Genomic DNA, 18,635 nt, shown 5'->3' on the forward strand with positions numbered 1-18,635 from the left:
CGGGCTGTGCGTGGCAGCACCGAAGTCACACTGAAGAGGGCAAGCGCACGCGACGAGCCAGCTCTCCTGTGTACCAGTGACACCATTTTGTCACTGGGATGCAAGTGCAGCAAATGGTGGAGCTAATTATTTGTTGGCAATGGCTCCTTTGAGAGTCCATCATGCGAAACATGATGGAGAAGAGACCTCTTCATATTCATATTTAATCATGACACGAATTGCCCACATAAGCATGTTTAGACCCTGTCTATCTGCAAGGCTTCAGTTTCGGGCAGTAGCTTCGCCTGCATCACTGAACTCGTGTCACCACCAAAGACCTCGTAGCTCACAGAATTTGAGGGAATGGAGAGAAGAAAGGAAGGAAGGGAGTATTTTTTCTGTATTGCTAATGTTTGGTATCACTTCTATTTCATTACAACAAGTGGTGACTTGCTTTTAAGCACAGACAATACAAAAAAGAAACCCAAAAGCCCACCATATTAAGAAGGCAAAAAAAAGGGTGAGGGAAAGAGAGATTGTAAGAATGAATAAGGGAGAGTTACTGCAAACTCAGGTTTGACGACTCACCAGTTTTACTTGCAGGCATCACACATATCCACTCATGACTCAGGGCAAATATGGGAAAGGATCGAAACCCTTATCATGGCAAATGTGTCTGGAAGCCGGAGTCACTCAGAAAAAATGTTCTCAGGAGACTGAAAGACAAAAACATGTTTTAAAACTTCACTCAGTTAGAATCGTATCAAAGCCTACCATTTTCCTTTGAAAATAAAATGTGGTTACAAATGCTGGAGGTGGGGGAAGCATTATGGGACTATTTCTACGTATCAAACATTATCACACAGCAGACTTTATTTGGCTTTAAATAAATCTGAACATTACAATATTAAGAAAGGTTTTTAAAGACACACTTATTTCACATTTGCAATGTGCTCCTCCAACAGGCAAGCTTATATGCCTTTTAAATACCAAAATGTGTCACCATCCAAATCCATATTGTGCTCGAAAACACTGCACTGTGCACAAAATCCAGATACTTTAACCTATTTTCATTATCAAAATATAACAGTCTCTGAATTTCTGAAATATTTACTCTCTGCCTTCACTCACTGCATCCTGATAAAACCTTAACAAAACGTAGAATCTCTTGTTAGTAATAATCTTTCCTCTGAGATAAGGAAAAACACATATAAAAACTATTTGATGTTCAGGGTGAAAAGGCAAAATTCGCAAACATCAGTTAAGAAATACCAATTAGTATGCTTTTTTCCCCAGCTATTAGTAACACAGATTGAGTTTAAGCTTAGCTCAGAGGAAGCTGCTTGCTGCACAAACGAAACATCCATTTTACTAATAAGGGTATTTTAAAATAAGATGTAGCATTTCTTCAATGACAAAGTGTCCACACTGAGTAAAAACTCATATTCAGAAATACGAACAGAGGTGTTCTCGGGGCTGCTCTGCATCATGCCCATGAAAACACACAGGATTTAAGCGGCAGCTCCGGTGCCTGCCCAAACTGGGGAAGGGCACTCGCTGCCTTAACGGATGCACCGACGCCCAGGAGAGCCTCTGCTCCCTGGACCACAACTCAACAGGGACCTGCAGCAATAAACCCCAGAGGAGAAAACAAACTTTACAACAGATGAAACTGTCCTGAAGAACCAGGGTAGAAAAAAAAGTACCAAAGCAAAAATCATGTGTAGTGCTTCTGACCTCTTCATTCCCCAGTCCTTTCCCTCCACAGCATCCCCAAGGCAGCAGCTGCTCCCAGCCTTTCCACATCTACCAGCGCTTTGGCAGCGGCAAGAACTGCCATCTCCAAATTAACTTTGCGGAGTTAATTCCTTTGGCAGCCCACTGCAGCCTTCCTGAGGAACATCTGGAAGCTTCTGTCTTAGCAACAGCTGCATGAAATTTCGTAAGACAAAAAACAGGTACTTCTCCGGCCCTGGGGCTTTCTCCCATTCTTTGCTGAATACAACACAATGGCTCAAAGAAGATCACAAGAGTTCAGAAATCTAAATACAGGGATTATGCGACCCTATTATAAAACTGTGCTACACAATAAAAATATATCCAAAAGGGGTTTTTAAACAGCATTTATGCTAAACATGACTTCTTTCACAGAGACTCTGAAATACCTGCAAACCAAAAGTGACCTGCATTTTGCATCAGTTGTATTTTATTCATGAGGAGCAGAGCACTTGAGAGAAGCAACTGAGCAGTGTCAGAAACACACATCCGAGGCTTGCTTTATTGCTGCACTTGATGACAGATATGCAAATGGGTATGTAGCTGAGCAGAAAGCTGCATCTACACGTGTTGGGGCAAGATTTCTCCAGCTGACCTGCTGCACCACAGTATTCGACTGCTTAGTAATCTTTATCCATGATACGTCTGTAGAGTGGGAAAGTATCATTAGCCCCGTTTAGAAGATGAGGAATTGAGGCTCATTCTAGCTAATGATTGCTCAAAAGACTGCATGTTCTTTTGACACTTTTGAGGCAAAATGACTTGTCTAAATAATATATTTGGTCTGCAGCAGACAAGGGCTACAGAAGTGCTGTCCTCACCTCCAGATCACTCTTCTTTTTCAGATCCCTCCTCAAGCATAAGGAATATCTTGGCATCTTTGTGCCAACAAGCAGATTTGAAAGCTGGAAAACCTTCTATACAAGGAACAAGAAACAGTGTTGGAAGCAGGTAAAGTCAACCCACCCCAGCCTGGCCTGAACTCTGACTGTGCACCTGGAAAAACGGATGTTTCTTACACCACCAAAAACTGACCTCTCCAAAATACTCCACAAAACATTTCTTCAGCCGGGTTTCCCAAGGGAACAAGGCTTATGTGATCACCCTGTACTTTCGGTGCCCAGCCCCACCTGCTTCTTTTGAATCCCTTGGGATTAACGGGAGCAGCAAGCTCCCAAAGACATGAATTCTCACGGCATTACGTCTAGGGCTTGCACCAGTGGAGGCCTCCAAAACCATTCGATCAGCTGGCTCCCACAGCCAGCTGGCTCGCCGGCACACAGCCAGCTCCAGGCTGGGCCGTGCCAGGAGGGAGCCCGGCGTGGCCCAGAGGCAGCTCAGGCACTTCCATGGACCTCGATGCTTGGAGAGCCTGGGGAAACCACAGATAGTGCTGAGGGGAAGGGTGGGGGAGGGAGAGGAACAGATAATAGATCAGTTCTGATAAACTGAAGTCTTTAATGATCTACCCACACACTTGAGTTCGATCTGGCATTGACAAATTGAAGCTTTTAATGACGCGCCCACACATTTGAGTTGGACACTCCTCTCCTACAACTTCCATAAAAATAGCTTGCTGGGTTAAAGACAGAGAAACTCTAGTAATGCTGCAACATGAGCAAAAACTCTTGAGCACTCCAATAAAACTTCTCCCCCAATGGACTATTTATTGTGACCTCCAACACAGACCTCCAACACAGACCTTCTCCTGCACTGGCCTGCTCCCACACAGATTCTCCGAAGGCTACAGCTAAGTAAGGGGCAATGAGATGCAGGAGTTTTAGCATAACTGAAGTACAAAGTCAATCAAACCTTGAAACAGGAATCTGGGCTTCATTAATTCTAGCAATCACAACGTTTTTATTATCACTGTATTAATCAGAATAGGAAACCTATTAATCTGCCCCCAACAAAAATTAATCTTTGTAATATTGAACAGATTCGAAAGACAAGTTTTAATATTTCACTATTTAAATCTCAAAGGCAGAGGCGCACAGCTGAGTTGATCTGACAGACCACTACAGACTTCATCTCATCAGCACGAGGTCAGCCCTACCACCCTCACCTTTCCCTGACGCTTCCAGCCCTCTTCATACACCTCCACCCTGGGGTCTGGCTGCTCCCAGGGCTTTTGAAGCCACCGAGAGCATCGTCTCATACATCAAACTGCAAAACCAGCTGCAGCACTTGATGCAATTAGAGTTGTCAAGAGTTTGTGTTTTGACCTATGGAACAGCACAGCACATCACACCCAGCAGTGCTTGGGTGGCACAGGCTGGAAATGTCACCCCACACAAAGGGCTGCCTGGGTATGAGTGAACTTTCTGCAATGGGCAGGACAAACCCGGGGGGTAGCAGATACATGCCATGTGTTCAGGGCAATGAGAAGTGATGCGGTGGGAGAAAAAGGCAAGCAGCTGCAAAACAATAAAGTATCTGAAATTCCCATGCTCTACCGGAGCAAGTCATGAATTGGTAAGCGGATCTGGCACAGGGTACCCGCACCCAACCCTCGCTGGTGCAGCAAACCCCCAGCCAAGCCACTGCAGTATGCTGCAGAACACCCCACTGCTACCAGATGTGGCATCACAACGGAACCCAGTTTCAAGGAGAAAATGGGTGGCAGAGGAAGAGTGCTTACGAAATGATGGCAAGGAGTGGGACTAGACAGAAAGGGGCTGAGGAAATAAAGAGAAATGACAAATGTGACTGCAAAAAGAGGAAAACAACCCAAAGCATCTCCATGTCCTGCCCGGGGCGGGTGTGACAGAGATGAGCACATGCCTGCAGTTCTGCTGCTGCTCTTCTATCACTATCCTGTAGTGGCAATTGCTGATGGACACGTTATTCTGTTACTTGGCCAGATTTTCATTAAAGCAGCTTTCACCAACATATATATATATACACACATACATATACACACACATACACCTTGGGACTGTATTTGGCACAATGTATTTCAAAGCCTGATCAAAGGCAGAACTTCAATCGTCTTATGCATCACTCACATTAGGCTGTTTACTGACTGCAATGAAACTACAGAATACTGTTTTAACTAATGATTTCTCAAAGCCATGTTGCACAAAAGAAAACAGGTTCAACTTGTACATCAGTGCCTAAGAGACCGCTCCAAAACAGACAACTGTATGAAAAGTTGTGCCTATGTATACATATATACAAAACTGTTTTTAAGTGACTGTTTTAAATTAGAATAAATCTGTGTTCCACCAATTAAGCTTTGAATGCACGGCTGATATCGTTCGCTATTTTAAACAAGCGCCATAATAAATGCAAAAATTCAAATATTTTAGAGAAAATACTTGGAGAGTTGAGACATTAATTTTGCCATATACAGTCTGTTTCACAGGGATTTAAAAAGCGTTATTGCCACCCTGGGTACATTGGAATAAAGATGAAACACCATCCTTTCCTATTTACATATTAAAAAATACGTGCCTTCTTGATACAGACTACCCAGCTTGCTGATACATGACTCTGTTAAAAACAATACAGCCTGTCTGGAAAATGCAAAGCCCCAAACTAGATGCGTCCTTGTAAGAATTAACTGCACTCTAACAGGTTGTAAGTGGAAATAAAATGTACTGCTGTGTTGTTTATCCTGCCCTCCAGCAAGAGTCCTGGGGGAGCAGGGCCAGAGCAGCTGCAGCTCCCCAGGGCCCTGCCTAAGGATGGAGCTGTTTACCAACTACCACAAGCAGCAAAATAAGAGTAAGATCAGCCTGGAAAGCCTTGGGATCTTCTACATCCAGGTGAAAAAACAAACAAGCAAACAAACAAAACCTCCCAAAAAGAACATCAAACAAAAAAAAAAATCCCCACCACGCCACCACCACAAAAACATACCATCCCTGTTCTTATTTCTACACATACCTTTCACATACCTGTATTTGATTGTAGCTTGAGATGCTCAGCAATTTCCTAAAATCTTTCAATGCAGACATAATTTTTCTAAAATAAATAACCTTTTTTTCCTTTTTTATTATTTTCCTTTTCTTCCTTTTTTTTTTTTAAAACAAATTGCCATTAGAAACATATGCCCAAAGCATCCTTAAAAAGATCACGAAGGCTGCTAGCAAGGGGAACTTCACTGCACCGAGTAGTAACATTTGTTCTCCCTTTCAGCTGGGATCCACCTCAACTTTTTGATGTTGGTTAGAGCTTTTATTTGCAAATAGAGCAGAGCTGCTTGGGACGGAGGGCTCCTCCGGAGCATGCCATGTGGCCTGCACAGATGTTCCTTTTATTCCTGTGTCCCACAAGGCTCTGTGGCTCACTGGTGTTAAACAGATTACGCAAGTAGAACACTTGATTTTGCATGTCCCCCTTTTTTCCAACAGTTGCCTAATTTACTCAACTCGTTTTGCTCCCCCTTCCCCCCACAATCACTACAGAAAACACAGGAAAAATGAGGCAGAAGTAGGAAGTTTCTCCTCCAAGACCAAAATTTGCAGAAATGCTCAGTGTCTGCAAACAAAACAGAAATGCAGAAGAACAAAACTCTTATTGGACAGTAAAGTAACTAGCTCATTAGGTGCCAGGTTCTTCAAAAAACTTCATCATATCCCAGTAACACCAGTCGCTACAAGTATCATAATCTCTCACCCTGATTTAGATGTCCAAATGAGAATTGAACTTTTTCCAAAAAAAAAAAAAAAAAATCTAGCACCAATTATGGGTGCTAAGCATTTGAAAATCCTTGAAAATCTGGCCTTCAACTCAGTCACAAAGAAGGGGCTTAATTTCCCGGCTGTCAGGCATCCCAATCAACAATTGAAGTCAATGGGATCTACACACTACCTTATTAAAAAAAAAAAAAAAAAAAAAAATAGAGCCTAAGAGGCTCATTAAGCAACTTCAGCTACAGGGAGACAACCTCGCTGCAGAAGACAGCAGCTATACACAGCTTTGTGCATCAGCCACTTTGCTCTCATGCTTAATTTGATTAATCATTTTGGTATTATCCCCAATTAGAAAAGTGTCTAACAGGAAAAATAATCAAAAAAAAATGATTAAGACTAAGACGCAGCAGAAAACAGCAGCTACTGAACATGCAACTACTTGGGACTTCTGGCATTTGCCAAGGATAGAAAATTAAAGCTAAAAATTGTGGCCAAATACAAAGGCATTGGTGTTTCATCCAGACTGTGGATTTTGAATTTTTTTTTTTTAATAAACTGCAACCGAATTCCAGATGTTGAAAGTTGGGAAGTAAAAATTGCTTTAGCTGTAAAAACACGGAAAGGTGAGACAAAAAATTCTGCTGAAATATAATGATTCTAAGGGATGAAAGCGAAGCCCATACCCCCCCCTCCCGGGGAACAGGGTGGGACAGGATTTTTTCCCCTCTCTGTGCCAAACCAGGTAGCGGCACTGGGGGTTGCCTGGAGTTTCCTTTTAATAAGGGACAGATTGGAGCAGAAATCCCTAGGAAGTCCCTCAGCGGGGAGGGAAACGCAGGTCCCCTGCGTTTCTGGTGCTGGGGCAGTTGTGAATGGAGCCCCCCAGACCCTCTGGCACCCACGTCCTGCAACCCACGGCTGGTACCTGGCAACTCTACCTGTGCGATAACACCCGGGCACAGGGACTTGTGGATGCAACAGACACAAATTAGTACACCCCAAAAAGATGCACAAACCCACCATTTTCTTTCACCAGAGTCCAAATTACCCCTGGAACAGCGGAGCCACGTGTGAGGCGCCAGGATATACTTCAGCATCCAAAGGCAATCCAAATTTGGACCTGCACGACTGGTTCTCGTTTTAATATATGGGTTTGATCACCACCAACACTCAGGGCTTTTAAAAGCAGAAGTAAGGGCAGTATTTTGAGATCACTGGTTTCACCCGTTTGTTTCCATCACAGCATCCACAACACTCTGCAGATGAACGTACAAAATCACAGAGTATCCTGCAGCATCCCACCAACTCCATCCCAGGAAGACACTCAGTTTCACCCTAAAATACAAGGACAGCAGCAAATGTTTGGATTTTGATAAGAAGGGGAATATTCATCAGCATACTTCACTAGTGATGCAGTCAAAACTTGCAAACTTAGTCACAGAAATATGACTGAACTTGTCTGCTACCACAAAACAAAGTACCGTCTAGTGGTTAAAATCGGAGGACATGATTCAGGAATGCAAGCCTTTTCAAAGAAGAACTAAAACACATGATTAAGTGCTGTTGAAGTCAATAGGCTGATTCAGAGACCAACTTTTGGAGCAACGGATAATACTCCCCACATTGCCATATGGCTCTCAGTCAAACTTCCTAGAAGCATTTGCTAATACCGGGTTCCACCACAGCTTTTGGGAGGCCTGCTTTTCTTTTGCCTTTTTTTTTTTTTTTTTCCTTCTCTCCTTTCTTTTTTTAAACCTACGTCTGGGAGGATTTTCACCCACTCTGAAGATCCTCTGGGCTCTCACCAACTGAGAGAGAATACCCAACCGTGATTACTACAGGGTGGTGCAGACTCAATGCAATGATTAATATTCTCAAATGAAAGGTCATCTATAAATACTAAATACATTCAAATATATATTATATAATATGTAAATATATAATATATAGAATAATAAATGCAGATTTGTAATTAATAAATGCAAATTTATTATAATCCAAATGCACTTTTTGTGGTATTCAGTAAAAGGTGCACAAGACTGTTACAACAGCAAAATCCAGCGTGTGCATCTCAGCCAGACGAGGGATCTCTGCAAACAATCCCAATTCCACCTCAAAACTCCTGAACCCACTCCCTTTACAACTTGCAAATATTTCACTTCTCCTGCCAGCTCCCCAGTCACTGCTACAGTAAAATCTTCCATGGCAGGTTTGCTATTTCTTATCCTTCTAATCTATATTGTGCACAGATAGCAGGCACTTGTCATAGCCTCCTGCGAGGCGGTGACAGCAGCACAGCCACCGAGGCTGACCCCCCAGGCAGGCAGCACTGCCGCCCCACGCTGAGCAAACCGCATCCCCAAGGTTTTCCTTATCTCCCAGGAACGCCATCCAACAGCACCTCTGCTCCCCAGCCATCCTCAATCCTGCCAATACAAACAAGCAGCAAACCAAACCTTTTAGCAAGATAAATGGCTACCTAGCAGCATGAAAGCTAACATTTGTAGCAACTCAGTTACAATTTTTTATTTCTATTTATACGATGGGGAACAGAAGGGGGAGACCACTGGCAGAGCCACCCACTGACTCTTCATCCCCTCCCCAAACCACCCGACTGACATAACACGCTAATTTTGCACATTTCCTAATCTTTGCAAAGGTTGAAAAGTTATTCTTTGTGTTTAGTCACAGAAAAGAAGAAATAAGACAAAAGCCCAATGAATTCTTGTTGGCTTTTTGAAACACTTCATAGTACAGATAAGGCGTAACACAGTTTTTAAGCAGTTTGAAAACACCCTGTTACTTCCTACAATTAAACAAACATAATTGCAGCCTAAATCAGCCCTTCCAGCCATCTTGTCTTTAAGGCAACAAGGAAAGAAGAGGCGCTACAACGTACAGTACTTTTTCTGACTATTAAAGTGTTTCTCCTTATTCAATATCTAAATTAAATCAAATGGAGTATACTAAGTAAGCCCATAAGACACAGCGCATGATGCAAGAGTCTTAAAATCCTTATCTACTGAGCACTCCAGCTTAAAGGCTGATGTTTTATGTTCCCCTGCAGCGCAGGGGGATCCTGCTGGCTTGGCCAGACTAGGAAAATAAGCTTCGAATGACCAAACGCAACTGCAACTTGAAAAGTAGGAACCAAACCAGACACAACAAACCACAGAGCAGCCGCCCCGGCCCGGCCCGAGCTTGTCCAGCACTGCTGTTCCCTCACCAGCACGCTCCCCGCGCCACGGCAGGTTTTGCAGGGCTGCTGATAAGATGCTCACGAGTACAAGCCAACGAATTGGGTCTTTAATCACAAGATATTTAGTCCGAGATGGACAGAGTAAAGAAAGCAGAAAGCAGGCGCGTGCTGACGGAGTGACAGATGCACAGAGTTGTGCAAATTTGCTGAATTCCAAAGTTATGAATTCCTCGAGTTTAAGCGATTCTTGAAACGCCGCTGAGCCAAAATCCACAGTCCTGTCTGGATGCTCTCCCCGCAGGTCCTGGCGTGGGGGTGAGGGGATGGCACTGCACGGGGGAGCCCACCCCATCGCACACCCACGGGCACGTGCGGAGGAGCGGGAAGGGCGTTTTGGGTCATTTTCTGCCCGTGTTCACCCCAGGCAGCCTTACAGACATCTCACAGGACAGCCCTTCCCTGCATCGACCACACGTGACCCTAGGCAAGAAATGGGTGCTCCTCCGCACTCACGCACCCAGATCTGCAGCCCAGGGCAAGCGCTGTGCGGAGTGCAAGTCAGAAACACGAATACCAAGAACTGCTGAGCCCATAAATATCAGCTTTCTATAACACGCAAATAAAACCTGAGTTCAAGACGAAGTCCAGCATCTATCCTCCAAGTTTAGCTAAGTTTCTCTCCTGAATATATATAATTAAAGCATGTGAAATGTCATTTTACATGTCCTATTAAAGGGACATTTACCACAAAGAAGTAAAGAAGCCCAAATATTAAAATGTGAGTAAAACTATTGCTGATAACAATGACATAAGTTAATACTGGTAGTTAATTATGTCTAGGTGTATTCTCGGACTTTTATTGGAAGACTGAGGCTTTTTCACAAAATTCGTGTTACTAAATAATTTACTTAAGTACTTAGTTCTATCAGATCCATCAATTTAGTTTTTATTGTTCAACTCATTTGCCATTTAGCATACCTGCCCATAGAACCAAACCACACATTGTATCTATTTCCTCCAAAGAAAAGCTCTGTAATTATCACCACATCTACTAAGTGTATTTGGAGGTCAAATTTCAGATCTCTTCCTTTTTTTTTTTTTCTTTTTTTCTTTTTTTTCCCCTTGTTACCTTTCACCTTGTAAGTGCCAGAAAACAGTTCCAAAAATTAAAAAAATACCTCTCTGAGCAGGGAAATACAAAAATCACATTTCCTCTGGACCAGACTTCATAGCTTGAAAAGAAAAAAAAAAAAAAAAAGAAGCGAAAGTCACTTAATGCTGCAGAGCAGCCACAGGGCTGGAGCTGTGATTACAGCGTTGGGACATCCTCAAAACCACCGAGTATTCAAATAATGCAAAGCAAAGCACTGCTGCCAGTGCAGTCGATCCACAGGTCATCGCAACCCTGCGGATGTAATGCTACTATTTGGGATGAAAAGATAAGGCGAATTTAAAATCATGGCTGTTGTTTTTTAATTTTCAAAAATCAACAGGAACTGGGTGCATCACTCTCCAGGAGCATTTGGAAAAGCCAAGTTAAGATCTCTGAAGGCACAGGGGGAAGCATGGACTTAGCCAGCATCCTTTGGCATGAAGAGACTGCCTGACATCAGCAGAGAAAGGATCAAATCACATTCTGAGAAGCTCCTCAGAGATGTACCAACAAGTAATACTAAAATAATAGTGACTGCTTCACAGTAATAAGGGATAAGGAGGACAGAGGGAGAAAAAAAAAAAAAATTAAAAAGACACCAGCCCACAGTAGTAACTACAAAGAAATAATTTCAGGGCCCAAACCAATATAATTTTTTTTTAAATTAAAACAATTTCATAAAACAACATTACTACAAGCCCACCCAAAACACCGAGAAGCCATTTTTACCATTTTAATCAAACACAAAGCTGATATGCTAACTTAAAGGATCAAGACAAAATAAGATATGTGGGCCGGCAATCTGAATGCCAAGTTTTACCCATGTGAATTCAGTTATAAATGCTTGGAAAATGTGATTCCTTAACTTAGAAATAGCTGCTGTAGCATTCAAAGGTACTCCAGTAATTACTGGAATGCTCGCTGAAAAACTAGACAGAAGCTAACATCTTACTTACATTAAATACACATTCACCACAAATTAAGAGAGCCACAGAAAAGGGAGAAAAAAAAAAAAAAAAAAAAACCAGAAAACAATCAGGCGAGCAGATGTTCGAAAAAGAAGGAAAAAAAAAATTACAAGAGAGGGCCAGATGCTTATTTCTGGTACTGGGTACAGTGCGCCAAAGGTGCCCTGCACCACAAGCCTCCCCAAATCACCGATGTTCAACAGCTGAAGGGAGTCAGATTGTCACCTATACATCTGTAAGTGGTAATTTCATCCCAGATACTGCAATAACACGCTGCCTTAAAATCGCAGAAATGCTGCCTAGTCATCCGAGACAACAGTAAAACAAGCAGCAACGCCAAATGTAGTTGTCTACTACTGCCTGAGGGGCTCGTGGGTTTAGCAACTGGGCTGGCATAAGGATTGTATTATTGAGGAGTGCCCTACATTGCTTTATTAAGTGGCAGTGAAATGTCTATTGCACTCGGTGCCTGGGAAATACTGTAAGAAACGCCAACCACCACCAACCAAACTACAAACGAAGCTACTTGACCAATCCAGGCTTATTATCAGTTGATGTTCCCCAAAAATAAACCGTTCTGGAAATAAGAAATTGGTGACGTTAGCAGAGATGGGTTGGAGAACCTCTTTGCAGTGAACATAAAGCCCCAGGACACACTGGTAGGAGCAGAAAAGTCTGCACCCAGGCTTTGGAAGGAGGTACCCAAAGAGAAGTTATCTGCAAAATGTGCATCACACTCTCCTGGCTCTCTTCACACCTCCCCCTTCGCATCCCCACTCCCATGCACCTTCGCGTCTATTCCCACACTTCTCTCGCTACCCACATCCTGAACATATTTATGTTGTAAATATCCATTTGGAAGCATTCGGTATGCTTGTGGCACAAAGAAGGATGCTGCTTTGAGCTTCAGAAGGCAGCCATCTTCGCCATGACCCCTCTCTCCCTTTCCCAACTACACGGGAGGGGAAAAAATTACTTGGCCCTCACCCTTATCTTTTATCCACTCAGGAACCAGATTATTGCCTAATAAAACTTCACTGCAAAGCTATTAAAAATTAAAGGGATATTTCCCTTCCTACATAATGATTTGTCACAAGCCAGACCTAAATCAGGATTGATGAGGTTCATGGTACCTTTTTTTTTTTTTTTAAATTTGGCAGAATTTTCAGATCTTTTTACAGCCCTTCTCACTCCTGACTGACACAGAATTTCTCCTTCAGTCCTCCAGAGCTTACTCCTTCATCGAGATGAAGTAAGAGGTGAAAGGCAGCTGAGCCAGCAGAAATGTTCCCACTGTCCTTCAGGAAACACGCTGAAGAGCCCAAATAGTTGGTATGATTCAGAACTAGTGGTAGAAAAAGGACAAACCAGATTACAGCAACACAGAGGACTCCATCCAAAACCTGCATCCAACGAGACTCCAGCTAACATATGGTGGAAATGTGACTTTCTGCAAATATCCTCCGCAGAAGCCAATTCCTCTCCTCCACCCAAGCCACATCCAATAGCTCTAGTAGAACAAGCTGTTACTTACACGTATTAGTCAGGATAGGCATCAGCCATGATACAAATTTTAATCCATCTAGCTAATGAGGGATCTGCCATCTAGTTAACGTGCTCAGACCCTCCAGAGAAATTAAAATCCACCTATTTAGGCTCCTTGCTAACCGATGCGCTGCCCATCCCGGAGCGCGGTGGCTGCTTTTCCGAGTCATCATGTCCCGCGCTCCCTCCGCACGGCCGGCACCGCTCTGCTCCACCAATACAAAGAGAAGCACCCAAAGCAGAATCGCACTGGAAAAACAGAACTTGGAAAGAATGCGTTAGCAACTTCAATCCAAATATAAAATGCATTTAAAGGTCATAATTTGCATAACTACATCTCATGTTTTTTGTTGTGTGTTTTTTTTTTCTTTTTTTTTTCTTTTTTAAATTGCTCTATCCAGGAAGGTGCCGAGCACTTCTGAGAATTGCTGAGCGCCTCTGCTTCTCGTTTAAAGTTTTAACAACTCTTAGGGCTGTTCAGTGCTTGGCAGGAGCAGCTCTACAAGGCGTCCTAGGACCATGCTAATAGATACGTAGGATTTCTGAAAAAAACCCTTTTCAAAAAACAAACTAATGAGAGAAGGCATATGGCCCTGAGAGCGTACGGCACAATTATCAGATGCTGACATGGGAGTTTCACTTTCTTATGATGCGCTCTTGGTAGTGGATTCAGAAAAGCAGCAATATGCAACCAGTCATAACAGGAAGAGCTCAAAAGGCCACAGGCACAAATTGCCCCGACGACGGTCTTTTTTTTTTTTAATCCTTTTGTTCACTTGGATCAACAACTGCCCCAATCTGCATCCAGTGCGGATGCTACACTGATCCCCTAAAACTTCATCACCAAATCCATATCCAGTCCCGCAAAAAGTGTTGTGTTTTCCTTGAAAGAATTGTAACTGGAAGAATAGCAGGTACAAGGAGTGCCCTCTTCAACCAGAGTGAAAACCAGGAGATGCTGGAACATTGAGCTCTTGCTTCCTGCACAAAATTAATTATAACAGCCAATCTGTGCTGCTGCTTAAGTCTGCTGGGGAAAAGATGAAATGGCTAAATTGCTATCAAGGCACAGGAAGGGCTCATCACAGCAATGTCTGAGGCTGCTGCAGAAGTGGTATTCTGCCTTCTCATGAGCTACAGAAGTTAACTCTGGAGATGGATGAAAACTGTGGCTACAAGCCTGCAGTTCCCCCAGCCTGTATAAACGTGTTTGCAAAGATCAATGTGCTCGGCATCGGGTTCAGAGGCTGAACGCGGCTCTATCACCATTACCACCTGACTGATGATTGACACAAACCACACACCACCTACAAAAGGCATTGCACAGACCCGAGCGTGTGGGAAATGCAGGCTTTCCAAAAACCCTCCACAACATCTTAGATGTTTTCCCACATTTCAATTTAAGGGACAAAAAAAAAAAAAAAAAAAAGATCAAGGTTGCAGTATCCGTGTTAAATGGGATCTTTCATTTCCGTGGCATCCGCTCACATTCCTTTCGGAAGTTAAGAAATATTCTGTTTATTCTGGACTCAGCACAAGATCCTTCCACCAAAAGCAAGTTCCTCGTAGTGCTCTGCAGCAGACATCACCAGCAGAGAAGGGACGCAGAGCACCAGGGCTTGCTAAGAAGCAATGAGTATCACATCAGAGATGCTGTGTACTCAGTTCTTCAAGCTACACAGTTTTTTTTTAGAAAGGGGAGTAAAAAGCACACCATTTTCTTGTGAAAACTGTATCTATCTCAACAAAGACAGTGAAAACCTCAAAATCAAGTTCACAAAGCCCTCTGGATTTCCCACAGTAACGTTAGTCATGGGGTCCTTATGAGAAATGCCCCAGTCCTGACTAATTGCTGAGAACGATGATACATTTGTTTCATTACCATCAACCCTAAAATATGTACCTGATAAGAACTTCTGCATTTCTGGCGCCTGCCCCCCCAAGTCTCACCACCCTTCTTGCTCTGCGGCACAGGGAGAGGCTAAAGCTCCTGATTCCTGGTCCACCTTACCAGGGGTCTCTGCAGGCCCCCAGAAGAAGGGATTGCTCCACCTGATGAAGCAACCAGACCTGGAGCAACATGAGGTGAAAATCCCTTCATCTCCCACACTGTCTTCCAACCTTACATTTTCCAGAGAGGACGAGGAGATTCAAGGAGACACTCTCCCCTAAGCCGAGCCTCTGGGGAGGCTGAGATGGATGGTCCAGAGAATACAGCCATAATGTCCAGGGCTGGTTTAGGTCAGGAGTGCCTCCAGATCCCAGAGAGAGAAACGAGACCGCACACCCACACCGGGACCTGCACCGAGAACATCGTCAGCCCACGGAGGACAACGGGACTGTGCTGGGTGATGGAACACCAACATCTGCTGTGCCCGAACCCTTACAACAGAGAAGGCTTCAGAGACAATTTGGCACAAGAGGCCAGAGTTTTCCTGCAGTTTTAAAGGATGAAGATTCAAATCAATAAGGAACTCTTGAGGGCCTCTGTGGCCAACTCACCTATGGCCCTATGAGGTCCTGCACTGACCACGACACGGTCTCAGAGAATGGACAGTTCAACCTCCCCAAGGACGCTCTGGCAAGAGGAGATCCACACACAGTCTCACGCATAGTAAGAAAAATCCACAGGTTCCCTTCATTGCAAGGCGTGCTTTGCTTTGCTTTCTTGTTTGTTTGTTTTTAAATATTCTGGCAGTGGAAACAGAGTCACTGTTTTGTTTTTCTCCCCCACATATGCTATATAGTTTTCTCTCTAACACTCGTTTCTTGCTTACTCAGTTGACTATAGTCTGCTTCTCTCACAGGAACGCTAACTGTGTTTGTCCCCAAACTGTATCGCGATCCAACTGCTTTGTGTCATCCCACCAGCCCCACTCAGGGAACAACGATCAAAATATTTTCCCTAGAATCTGATGCTGAGAGATGGGCATATATGTTATTTTAGAGCAAAGCTGACCTACGAGGCTGAAGAGTGCGTAGAAGTGTTTTGGCTAGTGAACTCGGTAAACACAACATAAAAAGAAGGAGTAGCGCTACAAATAATACCAAGGCTTTGTTTGTACAACAGCGCTATTTTGCCAGATACACTGCTAAGAAAATACCCCATTTCAACTACACAGCACAGTAAGTCCCCCTGCAAATTACTGCACAATACGATGACACTTTCAGCAACATTTAAATGCAGCCAATAAATTAATACAGGACATCCCAACTGCCCATAGGTCGCAGTCATCAACAAGTAGGTCAAATTAATTCTGGAAGGCTGTGAGAAGCACATAAAATAGTCTACCGTAGCAGTCCGAGGCAGGGATGAAGCAATCCCCACTTGAACATATCTAGAAGCACTGACACAAGCCCAGGCACTGAAGGGATGCAGGATGAAGCCATTCCCAGTCCATGCAACTCGCCTTCCATCTCTGCAAGTTAAAATTAACTTCCCTGACAAAATGCAAATACATTAAAAAAATACCCAAGCCAATTAAGACACAAGTGTTTAAAGACATGAGTAGTAATTACAAATGTATTATTCATACCTAATTTACAAGATGAACTTCTTTCAGTAAAATATTAAACTGTTTACATGCATTCAGGAAGACAATTTCCCAACCCTTCGCGCCCTGCTCTGAAGCGGTGACTATTGCTATGCAACAACTCCGCAGACTTACAGTGTACACTACGAAGTAATCAGAAAATGTTTGACCTCAGATATCTACTTGACCCCACAGAAATGCAGACTCGCTTGCTATAAAATCCTAAACAATGGGGCAGACAAGGTCAGAGGGTCAAAGCAAGTATTAACAGGTCATTGTGCAACCCACTTGGGAGCAATTACTTCTGGTCACGGCTAAGTGGACACTTGATTGAATACCACTAAGACAGCTCACATCCCACAGATAACAATCCTCACAGCGATTAAGAATTAAAGCCCCCATGATTCAGCCTTTATTACTCAAATGAACCTAACTATTCCATAAAAAACTCTTGGTATATGCATGATGCAAGGTCTAAATTGAAATGCCACCTCATTAAACAATAATATCTAATTTTATCTAAATGAATTTTCATGAAAGTACGCCACACAGCTCAGGAATTTTTAAAATGAATTATCACAAGCGATACATAATTTCACCAAAACTGCTGCAGGAAAAAAAAAAAAATTAGCTTCAGGGATGAAAGGGAAACATCTATGCTGAATGAAAATTGCACTTCTTTCTGCTTGCAGAAAGGGTAAAAGGGGGATTCAAGGCTTCTACTAGACAATAGAGACAGATTTTAATCAAATCAACACCTTTCTGCTATGTCAGGTATGCTCACCCTACCCCGACCGACAGTAAGCAACCAAAACACGTGCCGAGTATCACTGCTCACAGGCCACTTTCAGAAAAGGAGATGTCATCTACACATTAAACCCCTAAAATTGGGGTTTATTTTCATAAGCCGTTAGAAGAGCCACCCATGACTCTGGCTGTTAACTGGCCTCCGTTGCTTTCAGCTGAAAACAGTTTGTACATCCCCTCCTGCAGGGTGAAAACCCTGCTCCAACACCTGCAAGCACATCCACGTGTTGGCTTTTCATTCAAGAGCTCTTCATTATTTTACAAAAGCTGAGAAGCACAGTTGAGATGCCTGCTTTAAAAGGGGTTCTGTCAGGAATCACTGAAAGAAAAAAAACAGGTAAGCTGATTTAATTTTTGGCCTATTTGACTGTTGATTCCATGAGCGGGGGCAGCAGGTCCAACCACCCTATGATGAAAGAGCAACACCATAGGCCCAAAGGCGGTCTCAGTCTCATTTCTATACCTTTATGCATACCTTTTTTCAAAGTCTGGGTCTCCCTCAGCCTCCCTTGTCCAGCTAGTTCCTGGAATATAGCTGGTACTCAGAGAGCCCATGTCTTCTTTCACAGGCTATGTCTTTCATAGGAGGATAGGAACAAAAAAACCACCCCTAACACCCCCACCCCAAAAAGACAGATGTTCTCCAAGCTAACCAGCCAAGCAAGAACCTGCAGAGAAGAGCAGGTTGCATGGACGCTGGTGGTTGACTGGTGCGCACCCGAACGCTGGGGTAAGGCCATCAGGGAGGTGATGATAAAGCAAGTTAGGGCCCTTCTAGGGATGAACTCCTTCGCCCCTTCCCCACTCCGCCCCAGCAGCAAAGCCAACGCCTTGGGGATATTTAAGAGCACTGCATATGCAGACACTTGGATGTGCAAAATTATGCATGCATGTTTGGAGGCCATTTTAGAGCCTGGCTCGTGAGTCATACAGAAAGTAGATCAGGAGAAAAAAGAAGTTTAAAGATGCATTTTTTTCTGTATTCTTGCTACTGCACCATAGCTTTGCTTTTTTTGTTTGTTTGTTTTCCCCTTT

At 43.4% G+C, this 18,635-nt stretch overlaps 1 protein-coding gene across 11 annotated transcripts in view; it reads right to left on the bottom strand.

Annotated features, from left to right (window-relative positions):
- The window catches only part of FOXP1 (forkhead box P1), a 389,603-nt gene that overhangs the window by 342,237 nt on the left and 28,731 nt on the right, over positions 1-18,635 (bottom strand). For 10 of the 11 annotated variants that reach the window (XM_074879152.1, XM_074879155.1, XM_074879149.1 and 7 more), the window contains exon 2: positions 568-695. The gene's annotated coding sequence lies outside the window, so the exon portion shown is untranslated. Of the gene's footprint in view, positions 1-567; positions 696-7,415; positions 7,493-18,635 lie in introns of those variants that run through there. The other variant, XM_074879141.1, reaches the window with a different exon arrangement.

Source organism: Strix uralensis, chromosome 10, assembly GCF_047716275.1.
Source record: "Strix uralensis isolate ZFMK-TIS-50842 chromosome 10, bStrUra1, whole genome shotgun sequence".
NCBI lineage: Eukaryota > Metazoa > Chordata > Aves > Strigiformes > Strigidae > Strix > Strix uralensis.